General features: G+C 31.7%; 1 protein-coding gene across 1 annotated transcript in view; it reads left to right on the plus strand.

Annotated features, from left to right (window-relative positions):
* The first annotated feature begins 11970 nt into the window (after positions 1 to 11970).
* Positions 11971 to 18298, plus strand: part of LOC115879465 (sialin) — a 106234-nt gene continuing 99906 nt past the window's right edge. Inside the window, exon 1 of the mRNA XM_030896357.1 lies at positions 11971 to 12221. The gene's annotated coding sequence lies outside the window, so the exon portion shown is untranslated. The remainder of the gene's footprint in view (positions 12222 to 18298) is intronic.

Genomic DNA, 18298 nt, shown 5'->3' on the forward strand with positions numbered 1-18298 from the left:
TGTGTTCATCAGTAATGGAAAATTTAACAAAAGAATTGTGTGCTACCAGAGAAGTCGTGTAGCCATTTGGCAGATATTGTGTTATGTACACTGCCAAAAATAACTTAAATAAAGGTATGTTATGAAATTTTTATTTTATTCGATATCAACGAAACCTCTTATTGGAATACCCTTTATAAATACAGCATTCTGTTTAAAAAAATACAACTTTGATGTAAAAATGTATTTTAATTCTTCTCTGTATCTATGAAAAACATTAATTATCTACTCCATTAATGTTAGTATATTTTCTAAAAAAGATTGGGAGTAAAACTCTCAAATGAGACACTTGATGTTTTTCGGGACGGGTGGAATCTTTTGTATATGCGCATTTTCAACCACCTAAATGCAATATTTTGCACCAGAGTTGCAGATGTACAGATAAGAACCATAAATTCTATAGCTGTGCCTGAGGATGTTGGGAGGAGGAAAGAAGGAGGAAAAAATTGTATAAGTACAATTTTTTGACGAAATTGATGCAATTTTAATTAATATGTCTGGGTGTGACCAGGTTTTTATTTCGTTATTTTTAGTATATTTTTTTGCTCGTCTCCTTGACATAAAAATTATGCTAACAGTAACGAAATGGACAATAAGTTTTGGTTACATGTTTGTATTGTTTTGTATGAATAAATACATATATATGTTAGGTACAATAAGCAAATAGGTGCTATTTATGAACTATACAGAGATATATGTAGTTATTTTTTTCTGAAATATAGGTATTATGAGGTCTGCAGAGCGTAAATGGACCCAACCTGGTTAGTTTTAAACAGAGATCAATAAAGCAATGTCAAAAGTTATTTCTATAAACTTTGACAACTATAGATATAATAAGACCCTTTTATACGTATGGATTTTTTTAATGCTTAATAGACTAGAAACTCTGATGCTGGAAGTACACACTCGCCGAGGGGACCCGCGGCGCCACAAAAAATTAACGATTTGTACATTGTTATTGGTTAGGACCGTCCTTTTTTGTCACGTCTCGGGTCGCCTCGGCGAATGTGTACTTCCAGCATGAGAATAATTGGAAATACTTTTTTTACTTTAACAATGAACACACAATTTTTTTACCTTAATTTCAATATTGTAATAATATTTATTGTTACATAAGCTCTAAAGTATATCCTTGATTGACTTTATTTCATTATGTATGTTAGATATTTATGTATGCTACATAATATTTTCTTTTGATAAATATGACCTTTTTTCTTTATTTCTTTAAGAACATAGGCAATTTATATAGTGCGTATATGTATAAGGTGATATTTAGAATTTGTCTTTTTTAATTGTGTGATAACTGTAATAAGTAAGGTGAAATTTTTGTCTTTGTTAATTATCTGGTACTATTTCTACTAATTTGTTTTTTTTACTTTGTTTTTAACAAAAATATTCATATTAAATTTTTCATACGCATTCTGGCAACCCTGTATATAAACTGTATTTTGTGTTATTCTATATGTTATAAACTAAAGAATATTTTGTTGCATTTATCTATGGTGTGTACATAAACGACCGTTTTTTTTAATATAATAAGTTTTTGTATAGCTATATCTTTTTGTTTTTTTTTATTTATGAGGAATTTGTTCTTTAAGATTCAAAATTCGAAATGGCTAAAGCTGAATTATATATAGTATATTACACATTTTGGAACAAATTAAGTTTTTGGAATGTTCCCTAATATATATATATATATATATATATATATATTAAATAATATTTAAAAATATTAAATAATATTTTCTTGCCTTTAGCTGTGTATTGTATTTTTTCTAATTTCGAAAATCGAAAAGAAAGTAGAAAAATTTAAAAAAAAATAAAAAGTAAAAGAAAATTGTTTTGTCAGTCAATCAAGGGGCCCAAGCTCCACACAACCGGTTTCTGGGCCTACCCTTCATCAGGTGGGCTGTGGGAGGAGCTTGGTTCCCTTTACGACAAGCAAAAACAATTTTCTATTTTACTTTTTATTTTATTTTTAAAATTTTTCTCTACTTTCGATTTTTCGAAATTAGAAAAATACACAGCTAAAGGCAAGAAAATATTATTTATTAATATACACTAAAGCTGTAAGAATTTTGTTCATTTCATATATTTGAGCGGACCGAAAAATCGTCTGTTGATAGAAGAAGTTTTGCTTGCCGTATCGGTGAGAACCAGCCCTGGACAGCCCACCTGATGAAGGGTAGGCCCAGAAACCGGTTGTGGGAGGGAGCTTGGTTCCCCTTTACGACAAGCAAAACAATTTTCTTTTTTTACTTTTTTTTTTTTTAAATTTTTCTACTTTCGATTTTTCGAAATTAGAAAAAAATACACAGCTAAAGGCAAGAAAATATTATTTATTAATATACTCTAAAGCTGTAAGAATTTTGTTCATTTCATATATATATATATATATATATATATATATATATATATATATATATATATATATATATATATATATATATATATATATATATATATATATATATATATATATATATATATATATATATATATATATATATATATATATATATATATATATATATATATATATATATATATATATATATATATTTATTTATTAATATATATTATACGAAAAAAAACGTATTAAAATGTTAACAAAAGGTACAAAACTAGTATCGACGTATAGCACATATCAAGTAGGTACATATTATAGACAGTACAGAAAAATAATTATTGAATTCTATAAAAAACGCTAAAAAGGTGGTGTGGGCTGTTAATTTACCTATGAAACGTAACTCCAGGCTCTTTATTATAGCTGCAGCTTTTACACTTGAAAGCTGAACAACTAATCACAATTGTAATAAAGTTTATTCAAAGTTCATTCCACACAAACTATTAAAAATCGTTAAAATTGTCGCTGTTGACCAGCTGATGACTCATTCGTTACTTCCAAAAAAATGGCGTCTAACATCACAAATTCTGCTGCTGCGTTAGGTTAGGTTAGGTTAGGATACAAAGACCAATAACACCCAAGACCAAATTATTACCGTTTGTCTCGAAACGGTGCCGTGTCAGAGGGTTAATATAAAAAATGCAGAATTGAAGGAATTTTTTAGGAAGGAATTTTAATTGTTTCACAAATATTTTATTTTCGGACGGTTACAAAGTTTAATTTATTACTTACTGTTACGCTTGACTTATTTAATTATAAATAATCTATTTATTTTTTGATAAATTTTTCGTCTACGCCTATGGTAGATGTTGCTTCTTTAACGTAAAAGTCGGCGTCCCTGACCGACGATGTGGTTCGTTGATGTGATTAGTTATTTCGTTTGCAAATACGTCTATTGTGTTCGTGATACTTCCGTTGATGGTTTGATGGATCGTCCAAAAACCGACATTCCTCCGAATCGCGGCACATCCCAACGCATTGACGCATTGGTAAAATCAGTGGCGTAGCGTGGGTTAGGGGCGCCCGGGGCGGATTGCCTTTAGGAGAGAGGTTTGGCGCCCCAGCAGAATCCGTCCGCCGCATAGACTTAAAATAATTTAAGTCTATGGTCCGCCGCTTTTATAACAATAACCGCCTTGCTACGCCACTGGGTAAAATGTACTGTTTTCTTTAGTTTTTAGTCTTTTGAATTATTTGTTTTTTTTATTGAAAGTTTCAACTAGGATTTTTAAATAATTACCATATGCATAAAACGTACGTTAAATGAATTAAAATACAATTGAATTAATGATGTACGGGTCATCCTGTGGTGAAGCCAATTTAAATTTCTAGCAAATAAACATTATTTTTACCGTAGTGTGTAAATTAAAAAAAAATGTGATTAAAAGATGTACCTACTATACTATCTATGAATATCAAAGTTTTAAATGTTATTATATTGAATGAAACTATTACGGATTCTCTTATAACAATGTGCTCAAAATGTTCATCAGTTTCACTCAATATTATCGAATCGAGAATCGATATTCACAAGAATAAAATTTATATTATCTTTTAAAGTAAAATAAAGATTTTAGTTAACGTCTCCTTTTTGCTACCAGGGCTAATCTGGCCGGGGCCTACTTTGTTTACGCGGAATCCGAACCGCGGTCCTCGGCCATATCATGGTCAATGGCCTACCGACTTAGCAAGTGTCTAAATCAACTCTTACTCACGAGATATCCGATCTCATCCGGCCTCGAGCCGGTGTGAATGAGCAGTGGTGAGCAGTGTGTGTCAATCATAGACTTAAAATAAAATATAGACTACACTATTTACATCTATACGCGGTCAAACAATCTTTTTTGTACACATGTTTACTTCTGGGTACAGCCTTCCTCATCCAGCCTATGTTGTCACGTCTTAATATTATCAATATTTTTTTTCTTGTTATACACATATATTGAGATATTAATACTACATTTTAATAAAGTAGGTTTTAATATTCCATAGATGTATTAAATAGTTCTTATACTACTAAATTATAAGTCGGATACTATTTAAAAAGGATAAGTTCTTTACAATATGGCAACACCGATTAGAGGCAAGGTCGCCTCTTCATTCAGACATTACCTTGTAGTACACGTCGCACGTGTGCGGTAAAGTTTTGTTGCCGCTATGTCCCCGGCTATATTAACGCATTTTCTTAGCTTGTAGTCCTTAAGTGTTTATTTTATTTACTTTTTCTGTTCAAGAACTATAAAATATGGTTCGCCATTGCCAAATTTGCAAGAAATTTGACTTAAATAATCCATTTAACTCTTGAAACGACCGGTAGGCAACTCTCAATTTACCCATTAGGGGTCAGTGGCGTTGTTGTAGAAAGGCGCTTATTTAGATAATATTTTAGTAAAATGTAAAATCTGAATTTTTTGTCTTACATAATCATTTATATAAAGGTTTTTGTAACAAAATCATAATTATTATAACCCTGTTAATAATGTTTTTATTAAAAATATATTCCGGAAATTATCTTCAGAATCTAAAATAACATACAAGAATTTTAAAATGATATTACATTATGAAACAATATTTTTTAATATACCGGGTGTGTCTCAAAAGTGACTCACCCCTATAACTTTTTTATTTTCTCAGATAGTAAAACAGATTTGTATGGTAGTAGGTATATGACATAAATTAGGATTGATTGACGTATTCAGATGTTTTTGGTTTCTTCGTGTTTCATCGGTAATGATTACATCTTTTGATTTTTAAAGGCACTCTCGGTATATTACTACTTTATCGCTTAAAAACAAATCGTATTTTAAATTTCAATCCAGGGTGCCATGGTGTTGTTAAAAACACTAAGTTTTAATCAAGGAGCCTTGGAAAAATAGTTTTGATCGACTAATGGGTTTCATATCTTGTCTAGGCCGGTTAAAAGATGTACAAATCGTATTTTTAATCATATGTCAATTTATTTAAATGGAACAAGGGTGACTCAGTAGCATATATGGAAAAAGCATTTTTTATGAATATATTGATACCACACACTTGGTATTTCGAGTCAAATTGTCGTTATGAACCGCGTGTTACAATTACAATTAAACCATATGCGATAATGTCAAAAGTTGACATATGATATGTCATTCTATTCAGAGTGTCATTTTCTATCGAATAAAGTAGAAATATACCGAGGGTGCCATTTAAAAATTAAAAGTTATATTCATTTCAGGTGAAACAGGAAGTGACCAAAAACAATTGAATACGTCAATCAATCCTAATTTATGTCATATACTAACATACTAAATATTGTTTTTTTATTTGAAAAAAATAAAAAAATTATGGGGATGAGCCACTTTTGGGACGCACTCGGTATAATAAAGACAGTACCGAGAGTTAAATAAATGTAGTTTTCATTTTATCCACTTCCTATCACCTTCCTTGCTTTAATGGAACAGATTTATGTTTTCTCTAATTTACATAATAAGACATTACTTAACCAGAAAAAAAAGTACAACAATCATAACATTTTTTTTTCTCTCCCTGTCGCCGATTCTATTATATCTGTAGAATAGATCCTGTTTTGATTAATATTAGGGGTTGTAAATGTTTGACTAAAATTAATATTTTTTAATAATTTCAAACATTACGTAATTTCGATTATAAAATTTCTTCTATAACATGTATTTTATTATATTTATCCTTTTTGGACTCTAAATCGTTTTTTCTAAACTTCTATTACAAAAAACCTCTCCTAAATCTTAATAAAATATAAAAAAGTTTAAATACGATATATTTTTAATTTAATTATAGCTTCATTAAAATAAAAAAAAATTACCCGGCTATGATACGGAGAGTTCAGGTGTACTTGAGAAACGAAAGACAGTGTTGCGTTTCTCGTCAGAGTCGTTAGGGAACGACCGTTACGACAGAGACAACCTATCTATCGCTCGTGTCGCACTCGTTATAACCTAAAACAATCACACAACAATAACAAGACATGGTCTGACCGCATGTTCCAGCTATTTATGAATGAGATGCTCAGTCTATATTTTATTTTAAGTCTATGGTGTCAATAGATTTTACACTTTTGCCTTTATTGGAAAACAGCACGATACAGAGTTTCAAACCGGTCACCCGTCCATCCACTAGTATCGCTTTGCGTCGCTTAACTTCGGTGTTCTAATGGGAACCGGTGTTTCGACGTAGCTGGGCCGTTGCTCTTATCTTTTAATGTTAAAATTTCCGTTGAATGGAATATTAATTTGAATTACACGAAATCGCATGATACAGCCAGCTAGGGTGGAGCAACTGTCCCATGTTGCTCCACAGTGGGTACGTCCATGATATCTTTGTAAATATACTTCATACATGGTACATGCCACCAGTGGCGGATACAGGAATTTATTTTAATGGGGACCCAAATAAAAAGCAATGTAGAATATGCTTTTTAGAGCGCCATTTTTAACCCAAAAGTCTAATATTTAACCCAATTTATAGATTTTATCCTCTGTATCCGCCACTGAATGCCACTTTAGAGCTCAAATCATTCTCTAGCGCACTGACGACCAGGTCGCAGCGACCAGAATTCGATTCAATGTTATTACTGGTCGCAGCTGCGTTTCCTAATAACATTGAATCAAATGCTGGTCGCTGCAACCTGGTTGTCAGTGCGTTTGAGTCCTCAGTCACAAACTAAATTCTTCAGTAGAAAGATATCTGTATCCGCCACTGAATGCCACTTTAGAGCTCAAATCATTCTCTAACGCACTGACGACCAGGTCGCAGCGACCAGAATTCGATTCAATGTTATTACTGGTCGCAGCTGCGTTTCCTAATAACATTGAATCAAATGCTGGTCGCTGCAACCTGGTCGTCAGTGCGTTTGAGTCCTCAGTCACAAACTAAATTCTTCAGTAGAAAGATATCCTCACAAAGGGCTCATTTTAAGAAAACAATTTCGTATTTTTGATTGTTAAGTCCTGTCTACACATAGTGTTTTACATGTTCAGTCAAAACTTATCAAATAAAACAATGTGTGTAAAATTGAGGTTTTATTTGAACCGAATTAAGACTGAATACCGCCTAAAGAACTTACGGGATCATTCAGTTTTACAACAAAACTGTCGTTTTGCGTACATTGCACAAAATATCCATTAACTATATACAAGGACACGTAACGCCCATATACAGCCTGCAGCAGAATTTGTGATGTTAGACGCCATTTTTTAGAGGTAACGAATGACTCGTCAGCGGCAATTTTAGCAATTTTTAATAGTTTGTGTGTAATGCAACAACCAAACCAAACCAAACTTTGAATAAACTTTATTACAAAGGTGATTAGCTATTCAGCTTTAAAGTGTAAAAGCCGCAGCAATAAGAAAGAGCCAGGAGTTACGTTTCATAGGCAAATAAACAGTCCACTCCACCTTTATGGCGTTTTCTTATTGAATTCGATAATTATTTTTCTGATATTATAATTACTTGATATGTGCTGTACGTGGATACTAGTTTCTTTGGTTGTTGTTTGAATTCTTTTGTTAATATTTTAATAGTTTTTTTCGTAATTAATTAGTATGTACCATAGGCGGAGTCAAAACATTTATCAATAATGTAAATATCTCTACAAGCAGCTAAGTTAAGAGAAATATGTGTCTCGGCACTACTTGGAGAAAAGGTAACAATTGTCCTTGTATTCTTTAGTCATTAAAAATATCAGTAAATTTGCAAAAATAATATGGATATATCTCATCTTATTTAATAAGCAACTTTGTATAGTTTTACATAATAATGTTATATTACTATGTTACGATTAAAGTCCGATGTCCGGTTAATGTCGACATTAACAGGTTAATATTTCGTTTTGTTTTTGGTTGTTTTGTTGTTTGTTATTCTCGAGATTAACCGGGTAATATCGATATTAACCGAATATCGGACCTTAACTGTAACAACTAAATACATTGTTTAGAGATATTTAGTGATTATTTCCCTTGTATATAGGATATATAAATAAGGTTATTACAAAACGATACTGTTTTCACAAATAGCTTTGCTTCTTTACAAATGAAGAGCACACGGGGAGCCAATGAGTCTCCAAAAATGATGAATGTGCAGGAAAGCGTTTTTTAATTCAAACTACGCATGGTATTATCGTTTTTCTTATTTTTAAATGCCTGTTTCTATGTGATCGTTATATAGATATTTAAACTCGGTTTAAATATTTTTGATTTTAACTGACAGGCAAAACGGAAGGTTAGTGTATAAGGGGCTTAGTGCTGATTTAAACAAAAAAAAACGAAGTCACATATTTAACCAATCTAAAGTTGCCCATAGACCATCATACAAGTGCGTCGACATGCGTGACTTTCCTACATTGTATAGCTGCACGTCACACATTATTATAATTACTAGAGGGATTTAAAATGGAATATTCCGTAACTTCTCAATTCTAAAGAAGATTAAACTAATTGGTAAAATAATAAGGTCATTTAACTAATAAAAGATCCGTTTTATCTTCTGGCGACTACAAAGGACAACGTATAAAATTAATTTATATCAATAAATATCCGGAAATCAAGAGAACGGACGGCTTGCAGTAAACAAAGTTAATTATCAATATTTGAGACAATAATATAATTAATTCAGAAGCATTTCATAATATCACAAATATCGTTTTCGATTAAAATACGACAGTCCAAAGATATGTAAACAATAAGTCGAAGACAAAATTCAAAGACTTATCCAATATATTGCTCTTTCTCTTTCATTATGAAATGTTTTGGTTTAGTGTTTGGCAAATTAAAATACCCACTATATGTTATTCAAGCCGCTGTTAATTAAGGCAGTGTGTGGCCCGAAACAAAATATCCGATTGGCCGGAAATATGGGCGTGTGATATACGTCATTGTTCTATTTCTGATTTCCGACGAGATGGATTCAATGCCGAGTTCAGGGCCGGCACCAGGATCCTGATTCTATATCTTTTTAACCATCGCATCGAAGGCATTGAATAAAAACTAAGAACGGAGTGTACTAGGTCGCTAAAGTCTGCTTCTTTAGGTGTCAATTTTCGTGTGTACGAAGAGTCACTACTAGGGTTTCCAGTTATAGTTTTTGGGATCGGGACCCCGTTGAAATCCCATGATAAGACTTTATAATCCGGGGATCCCGAGAAGATCCTTCTAAAGAAATATAATAGAACTGTAGCTACATACAGGGTGTCCTATTTAAGATGGATACAAGCCAATATCTTGATTGTTTGTTGGGCGATCTTTTTCATTTTTGCCAGAAGGCTGTATGGCTATAAGACGTACATTTTGCCCAGGGTAAGAAATGCGATACCTCATAGATGTACGTTTTAATCGGGTTTGATATTTTTCAAGTCAAGAGTAAACTACCCTTAGGACAGTATTTATTTCAAATCTGATAAATTATATTGAATCCTCCTTATCCAAGATACTTAAGTCCTAATTTTGATAAATATTGATACAGGGTGTGTTATTAAAATAAGACATTTTTATTTTTATTATTATTTTTTTAAGTACTTACGATGCAACTGGATAAACAACTGGTTTATTATCAATAACGAATAAAAATCATATTTCAGATTCCATTGAAAACTGGGTTTTTAAATTATTTTGTAACTCATTTTATTCATTTGTGTTAGCAAACTTAATTAGCAAAACAATTTTTTAAAGTTAAAGGCCTGGAAGTAAATATATCCATAAATTATGGTTATACTCGTTGAATTTGACACTTTATGCAGCTTTATGTCAGTTTAATAATATATTTTCATACTTTTGTGCTTAGGCGCAAAAATGTTTCACTTTTATGCGTAGGCGTTAAAATGACTTTTTTATATTGCAATCACGTCGCAAAAATTAATACTTTTGTGACGTTTGAAAAAAAAACATTTATATATATTTTATAACATACAGGCTGGGTCAATGGAAACTTTCCACCCCAATTTTTATCGTTTAAAATTAAAATTTGGAAAAACGCTCGAACGCGTCGATTTAGTTTTCGAGGGGGAAAAGAAAATATCATAAAATCACTTTCACACCTATAACCTCCAAGGCGGGGGTGGCGCCACCCCTAAATTCTTAAATGGAAAGGGGGGCCGAGTGATACCTCATGAGAAAGGTCTTTCAATTCTCTTTTTAATGATATAGATATCATGTACTTTCGTTCAGTAGTTTTATTGATTTAAAGTAGATTTTAATTTATCAGCTAAGTTGTGAAAAAATCGGTTTTTATTTTTTTCTCTCACTGTATGTATTTTTTTGGCAAACTATGTATACTAAAAATTTTAACTAATCAATCTGCATCGATCCACGCCCAAAAATCTTTCAATTCGGAATAAGTGAAAAATGCTCAATTTTGGCCGGGAAAATTTTTAGAAATTTAAAAAAATAAAAAAAAAATTAAGATTTTTTATGGAGGTTATAGGTGTGAAAGTGATATTATGATATTTACTTTTCCCCCTCGAAAACTAAATCGACGTGTCCGGGCGTTATCCAAATTTTAATTTTCAACGAGAAAAATTGGGGTGAAAAGTTTCCATTGACCCACCCTGTATATAAATAACATAATTAAATTTGGATGAAAGGAATATTGCTGGTTGCTGTAGATAATTTTTTCAAGGAAAATATGTAAAAAAGGACTTTTTAGGTTAAAAAAGGACTTTTTAAATCAAAAAAAGTCAAAAGGACAATTTGTTCCAAGAAAGGACTATCCTTTTCAAAAAAGGACAGGTGGCAACCCTAGATGCTCTTTCTACATAGAAAATCTTCAAACAAATAGTATTTTTACTAATTTGATGCCAATAAAACTTTCTCGAAAACTTCGAAGAAAAATTGATACTTGTCTGAAAATTTTTATATATTATGTATTTTATTATATTATATTGAATCACCACTTCTTTTTATAATAATTTATACAACGGTCGGAAAAAAACGCTATTTGTAATGTAATAAATTAAAACAATAATTAATTAATTTCTTATATCATATAAACGTGAAAAAAATGACAGATCCCAAGAGTCTTGCATGTTTGGTCTTGCGGAAGTCTTGTACTACTAGGTACTGCTCTTTGCTTTTTAAGCAAGACCAAGACCAGTCACGCTTATCACTAGATATAAAAAGGATGTTGTGCAGAATGAGTACAGGGTTTGAAAACAAGTGATATATAAAAGATAAAGTCTTAGTTAAAACAAAGTAATGAACATAAAAAAATCTTGCACGTTGTATCGAAATGACTGAGGCCGGCCCTGACTCTCCGATTTTTTTCTGGGAAAGAATTAGTTTTCGAATTACAAAGAGTTTTCGTATAAACCGACGTTATAGATAGATAATCGAATGTTTCTTGTGCGTTACGGAAATTCAGCCAATTGAGAGATAAGTATTAAAATACTGTAATGGGAAGCTGCGATTTCGATAATACGAAAAATAAATAGGGAAGGTCGGCAGATGATCGGCGATTAAAAGTTAACAGACTACGCATGCGTAACAGTTATAATTTTCCTAATTCACGTTTTCAGGCAAATGCTAAAGCAAAAAGCTCGTTCACTCGTTCAGTTTTGCCAGCGCACTAGTATTGGTGGTAGCCTGTGTTGTGGTCGTTTTCATTCTACAAGTTACGCACGACTGTATTATCTATCGTCATTTTCCCTCCAAATTTTGTAAAGTCAATTAACATCTAAAAAACGCGCCAAAAATATTTAGTGTCTGGAGAAAATCCCGTGCCAGCAGGTACTAATAGAGTTTTATTCATTACTAAGGAGGAATAAATTCAGGTAAGGACCAATTTTGATTTAAATAATTTATTTATTTTTTAGTAGCTTTGTTTGCGTGCTTTGAATTTAAAAAAAAATATTTAAATTTCAAATGATTTGTATCAGTTTATATCCGTATAATATTACAGTTTTGGCGTGGTTTTTGTTTTTAGAGAGGATAATACATTTTTTGAATAGAATTTTTTAAATGCTTCACATGGTTGTATGTCAAACTTGAGAATTTTATAAATTAATTATCTTATCCGGGAAACGTTTTTTTGCCCTATAAATATTTTTTTTGGGACAACAGTTATTTTTATTCACGAGGTTGAAAATTATTGAATTACTAATATCCCCCTTAAAAAATAGGGGTTGATGGTAGAAGGTTGAAAATTTAGGGTTGTATGTATTTTTTGTTTAAATAATTTATTTGATTTTTTAGTAGCTTTGTTTGCCTGGTGTCAATTTATATCCGTATAATATTACAGTTTTGGCGTGATTTTTGTTTTTGGAGAGGATAATACATTTTTTGAATATACTTTTTTTAAATGCTTCACATGGTTGTATGTCAACCTTGAGAATTTTATAAATTAATTAGCTTACCCGGCAAACGTTGTTTCGCCCTATAAATATTTTTTTTGGGACAACAGTTATTTTTATTCACGAGGTTGAAAATTATTGAATTACTAATATCCCTATTAAAAATAGGAGTTGATGGTAGAAGGGTGAAAATTTAGGGTTGTATGTATTTTTAATGCCACATCATAAAAAAATAAAAAATGTCCAAAAATAAAAAATGGGGTGAACCACCCTTATCACTTAGGGGTGTCAAAAATAGATAACAATCTATTCTCAGACCTACTCAATATACAATATAAAATTTAATCAAAATCGGTCAAGCCGTTTCGGGGGAGTATGGTAACTAAAACCGTGACACAATAATTTTATATACTATTAGATTATAATTTGTGAATTATTTATTTTTTAATATGTTTAATTGGAGTGAATCATTTCTTTAAAGAGTTAAAAAACGTTTTATACCTACAGGGTGTAAATAAACAAGTGCGAAAAAATTTAGGAAGTGAATACTATTTTAAAAATATATTATCGGTGTTAACTGATTAAATATCTAAATTAGATATAAAAATAAAGGGGATTGTAGAATGCTTATGTTTAGATATGTCATGTCATATAGAAGTTGTTAAACAACTATTATAGGTACTCCACTTGTGCAAAAAAATCATAGTAAAGTATGATTTTTTTCACACATCCATTAAATTTAAAATATTATTCTCTAATGATAATTTAGATTTTATTGTCTCTAAATATTTTATATATTTTTAAGGTACTCCACTTGTGCAAAAAAATCATAGTAAACTATGATTTTTTTCACACATCCATTAAATTTAAAATATTATTCTCTAATGATAATTTAGATTTTATTGTCTCTAAATATTTTCTTCGTTATAAGCATTTAACAGGAAAAAAGATACAATATTAAACAGGGTGAGTCTTAAATAAGTGCAAATATTTTTAGGGATGGTATATTTTGATCCCAGAAAAATTTGGTATTATTCGAAAAATATTTTGGATTTTTTTTTTAATTTTCGTTAAAAAACATAATATTTTGATATTATAGCAACATAGGTAGTAGATTAAATTTACAAAAAAGAATAAAAAATGGTTCTCAAAATATGAGCAAAAAATAATTTTTATTTTCAAAATTAGATAACTCGGTAATTTTCGACTTACGGTAAAGAGAAAATATATCTCTTTTATCGAGATCGACCAGCCCTGAAATTATTTGCGCTCATTTAAGACTCACCCTGTATAAACAAAAGTATTGGTTCTAGCCTCGGTATTAGCCTAATCTCAATGTAGTAGACATGAAATTAGTCTGTCAATATTTTAATCTAGATTTTATTTAGTAATATATGACATGCACTATTTCTAGATGTATATATTGTGATTTTGGTTCACCTTGTATAAACAAATTTATTAATTGGGATATGCAATTTTTTTCGCTCTAATTTATTTTTATACCCTGTCAGTTATTATTAAATATTTCCCGGGGTTGTTATGCTTTAAACAATTTGATTAAAAACAAGTGTTTTAAACGTGTTTGAAACACCATTCCTTGTCTCTTGTTTCAAATTGTTTTTTTTGTTACGTTGGTAATTAATATTGTCAATATTAAATTGTTTTATTAAAGTTTATATAAAGTGTTTCATAATGACATGCTAATATCTAAGGGGGCGATTCTTGACCCTATTCTAAGAAGAAAACTTTATATGAATGTATGTCCTAAACATATTAACTTTTGAGATACAGGGTAGTAAATTTTTCTAAAATAGCACTTTTTTTCTTAATCACTCTGATGTTATTATAGATATCTTTATGAAACTTGATACACGTCTTCTGTGCAAGTGTCTTTTTTGATGTACAAACAATTTTATATACTTCAACCAGTGGCGTCCATACGGGCGTCATTGAATATCTTGGAAGAAAAAATTGTATGACACTGACTTCTCTTGTAATAAAAATTATTTTCAAAGTCTTTATTCATTTCTAAACAATTTTCATCTTTTGATTTTCTTCGTCCGACCAGTAGTTTTTGCTTAAAAAAATTAAGTCATTTTACTTCAGGGTCATATCAGCTATGAATCTGACGCGGTGGTTGTTGTGAGGAAATCGTTTCCGCATCGGCTGGATGGAAATTAGGAGATATAAAAAAATTAAAATATATATATATATATATATATATATATATATATATATATATATATATATATATATATATATATATATATATACACTCATTGCTCTTCTGACATCCTCCTTCTTTCTTCCAAGTTCTTCTTAGGTCTTCCACGCTTTCTTCGATGTTGGGGTATTCATTGCATAATTTGTTTTGGAAGTCGGGTGTCATCCATTCTCTGGACATGTCTGTACCTCACAAGTTGTTGGCGTTCGATGTCGGTTGTCAAAGATCCCTCTATTCCTATTCTCTGTCGGATTTCTTCGTTTCGGACTCTATCTCTTCGGGAAATTCCTAAAGTTCTTCTATAGGCATTCATTTCTACCGCTTCCAGTTTTCTTCGGTTGGCTTCCGTTATTCGCCAAGTCTCTGCGCCATAGAGTAGACTGCTATTTACCAGGGTCCCGTATATTATATTGATCTTCCGTTTTTCCCCATTTCATTAATCCAAAATACTCCGTTCAGAGAGCCAATTGTTCTTCTTGCTTGTGATATTCGTTTTTTTAATTTCTTTGTCATATTTAGCTGTTGTATCACATAGGTATCACTGCTAGGTAGGTGTAGTCATTGCAGGCATCTATCTTCTCATTCTCCAGATGTATGCTAGATAATTCTGCACCAATAGGTAGATATTTAGATTTCCGTGTGTTTATTTCCAAACCCCATCGTTGAAATTCCTCTTTTAGTTTTCTTGTCATGTACTCTAAATCATTTTTATCGTTGGCCATAATAACTTGATCATCTGCGAACTGCAGGGTGTACAGACAGGTATCTCTCAGATTAATGTCCATTCCATTACATTTTCTCTTCCATTGTCTCAAGGCCTTTGCTCCATATATTTTAAATAATGTGGGAGAAACATAGCATACTTGTCGTAGAGACCTTTATTGACGGAGAATTTTTCAGATAATGTGTTGCCTATTTTGATTTGTGATTTCGAATCTTTGTATACAAGTTTTTCAGAGCTCTAATTAAAATGTAGTTAATGTTGGTGTCCTGTCGTACCTAGGTCAATAAACATGAGGTGTGTCTACAAAAAATTGTACATCAAAAAATTCGTTTTTATGCATAGGAAACGTGTATCAAATTTCGTAAAGATATTTGTAATAACAACAGAGTTAACGCGAAAAAAAGTTTTTTATTATTTTAAAATTATTTTACCACCCTGTATTTCAAAAGTTAAGATGTTTCAAGTTTTTTTTCTTGGTATAGACTTAAGAATCGTCCTCTTAAATATTGGCATGCCATTAAGGAACACCCGGTATATTTGGAAATAACGGAATGAATAATATGTAGATAACTGTGATTAAGTTTATTTGTTCCGCCTGAATGGAAATAATAATCGTAAAAACTAAAATTAATATTTTTTCAATGAAAATTATTTGCAATAAAATATAAAATTAAGGATCTGACCGATTAATTGTTATCGCAATACTGTAATAATTATTTTATAGTCGCTGTTGGTAAAACCTTGATTATAAAGGTCTGCAAAATCAATTTTTTTCTCTAGCCCTAGCACAATTCCTGTTGATTCTTATGTAAAATAACGAACTGGTTCAAAAAATGGCCCCCGTTTTCTTCTACCACCCACCATTTTCGATGAAGCTCCTCTCTATTCGTATCATCATTTAATTTAGAGAAATAAAAATAATTATTTAGCTGCAAAAAAGTATAAATAAAGAGATCTCTACCCAACCAATCCAAATAAAGGTGTTTACTTGCCATTTACCCTGAGGTATAAGTTCTAGTCTCAAAAACCACCAGTACTCCGCCAACATGCTTGCATTCCACTTCCCTGAATATTTTTCCCGAACTGAGTGATGTCTTCACGGAAGCGTTCATCGTGTTCATCTGAGACTGCTCTTAAATCTTCTGGGAAGAAGTCCAGGTATGAGTAAAGCAAATGCACTTTAAGAGACATGCTACATCCCATGGCCTTGAGCGACATAATCATCACTTTCATGGTTACCCAAAAAGTTCTTAACAATGGTTTTATATAACTGAAACTTCTTTACGCGCGATGGGACAAAAAATTGAAGGCCGTGACGGCCATGACACACGAGACACGAGTGGAAAAGTGGTAATGATCTTGGAGCGTCGTAACTCAGGCCCTATGTAAGCTAGGTGGCTGAAACTCTGAATGTAGATTGGGCTGGAAGAGAACAATACTTTCTTTAGTGATGGAATAACTCGAGCGATAATTCGCTCGAGTACTCGATTATTAAAATTAATCGGTTTTTCCCATCACTACTTTTTTTACAGTAAAAAATCAATGTAACTCCTACCACAAAATGCATAGTGTGCCTTGGAGGCTATATAAATAATACATCTTTTCGGAATTTTAATTATACAGAGTGTTCCATTAAAAAAAGCGAAGTTATAAAATTTGTTTTTAACGTTTAAAGTTTTTTACTACTTTACTAAATATTTCTGAAAATCCTGTACCTACATATACAAAAATTATTTTTTTATTTTCTGGTGTACTGTGATAACATCATCAGTATGGGTAATAATATCTATTAATATCTTTTCATTGATTACTTTTATTTTGTTTTAGAAATACAAAATTTATTTATTCTTATCGTATAAATTTTGTGACAAATAATTTAGTAAAGGAAGATGGTACTTGATGATATTTAAAGGTATTTTGATATTTTAGGTTTTTTGTCAATAAAAAATGTTTTTACAATGAAAAAGGATATAAGGATCTTTAGCTTCCGTACAAATTATAAAGGCCTGTCCAGAGTAGGAGCGACGAGCGTAGCGTCGCGACGAGTGACGCGATGGTGTTTCAGAGTGGGGGCGTTGCAGCCGCGTCTGAGACGCGTCGAATATTCAACAACACGCTTATTTTCAGTTCATAAAATGGCTCCAATAAGAACAGTTCAGGCAGTTCGTTTGTTTTTGTTACTGGACACGCCATATTATTTTGACCGATTAAACAGAAAAGTCGGAATTCAACCCATAAATAGAGAAAGACATTTGTTTGGCGAATTCCACCACTTAGGCTTCGTCCTACGTGGGAGACAAAAGCGAGCGAGCGACGCGTGCGACAACAGAGGGCGATGAGCGCGACATATTTAAACTGCCTACGATGCCGCTTCAGTCGCGCGACTCTCCTACGCGTCGAATATTCAACATAGGACAGCTTCGTAAGAAAACGTTATTTGATGAATACGCGTCGCTCGCACCGCCCGAATCGCGCGCTTTTGTCTCCCACGTAGGACGAAGCTTAACACCATAAATTGAGCTATGTGTTCCATAACGGGGGTCTTGACTGAATTTCTGAAATCAATATTGCGGCAACGTCCTCCTCAGTGGAACTTTTAAGTTTTTTTTT

The sequence above is a fragment of the Sitophilus oryzae genome, unplaced genomic scaffold, assembly GCF_002938485.1.
Source record: "Sitophilus oryzae breed Bouriz unplaced genomic scaffold, Soryzae_2.0 scaffold_1576_pilon_pilon, whole genome shotgun sequence".
In the NCBI taxonomy this organism is placed as follows: domain Eukaryota; kingdom Metazoa; phylum Arthropoda; class Insecta; order Coleoptera; family Curculionidae; genus Sitophilus; species Sitophilus oryzae.